This window comes from Pteropus vampyrus, unplaced genomic scaffold (genome assembly GCF_000151845.1).
Source record: "Pteropus vampyrus isolate Shadow unplaced genomic scaffold, Pvam_2.0 Scaffold1208, whole genome shotgun sequence".
In the NCBI taxonomy this organism is placed as follows: Eukaryota; Metazoa; Chordata; class Mammalia; order Chiroptera; family Pteropodidae; genus Pteropus; species Pteropus vampyrus.
The window spans coordinates 11,755-12,943 of record NW_011889989.1 but is presented as its reverse complement, the minus strand read 5'-3'; positions in this window follow the sequence as shown (position 1 = coordinate 12,943).

Here is a 1,189-nt window from a genome sequence, read left to right as displayed (position 1 = left end):
GTGAACATGGAAATATAGTAGATCCATGTCCCATAGAAAGGAATATTTTCAGAACAGAAGGGAAAAATGTTGCCGTTTTTGAAGTAATTAAGAGAACTTGCGTGTGGTCTCAGTGTGACACATTGCAGTGGGTACAGGAGAGGGGAAGCAAATTTACGAGTCCACATGATATAAAGGAAGGATGTAGACACGGCATTATGAAGAAACATCCTAAGGATATGAGACTGGGAGCTTGAGGACAGACTCCTAGGTGGGAATCACCGCTCCCAGGACGCGGAGTATTTGAGCAGGTGCGAATATTGACAGACAACAAGAACTTACAGAGCATCACCCACGGGGGATGCTGGGAAGGGCGTCCTCCACACCCGCTCCCAGCCCCCGAGAGAAGAGCCCCAGCTCCTCAGGGCTGCGGGGGATCCACAGGGACGAGAGCCCTGGACACCTGGGTGGAATCACACATGAGGAAAGATCCTGCGTCCTGCACAGAAGGGGACATGCCTCCATGGGGACGGTCACTGCTCTGGACTTGATTCTGATCTCAGAGGACTTTGTATGAGACACCACCTCAGTCCTGATCACTGAACAGCCAAGGGAGCTGGCGACAGTCACCCTGAGGAGTCTGAGCGAAGTACTATGATGCATTTAGTTGATGTGGAGGCCATATAAGTTGACACATGGACTGACCCTATGCAGGTGCAGTTGAGAGTAAAGTAAACAGACAGAAAGAGTCTCTGATGGGCTCTGCTCACAAACTCACACAATAACGTGTCTGTGGCTGGACACCAGGGAATGTGCTGTCCCGTTCCTGAATTTCTGGGGTTGATCAGAACTGGGGCCAGCCACCCGGCACTGCCTGGTGCCCTGTGCTCGGGCCTCACAGCTGTGACCTCCCCAATCCCTTGGGCTCCACACAGCCTTGCACCTGCCCACCATCTGACACCCTAAGGCAGAGGAGCCTGACTCGGGACCCAAAAGGAATCAGAAAGCTGGGGGTCTCATTTGCATGACTGGACCCTCCCTCTGTCAGAGCTTGAAGAGGGGAGGGAGAGACTTGGGGGAAGCTCTGCTTCAGCTGTGGGGACACAGAGGGCAGGACGCGGTGATCATCTCCACCATGGCCTGGTCCCCTCTCCTCCTCACCCTCCTCGCTCACTGCACAGGTGACTGGATATGGGGACACATACAGGGA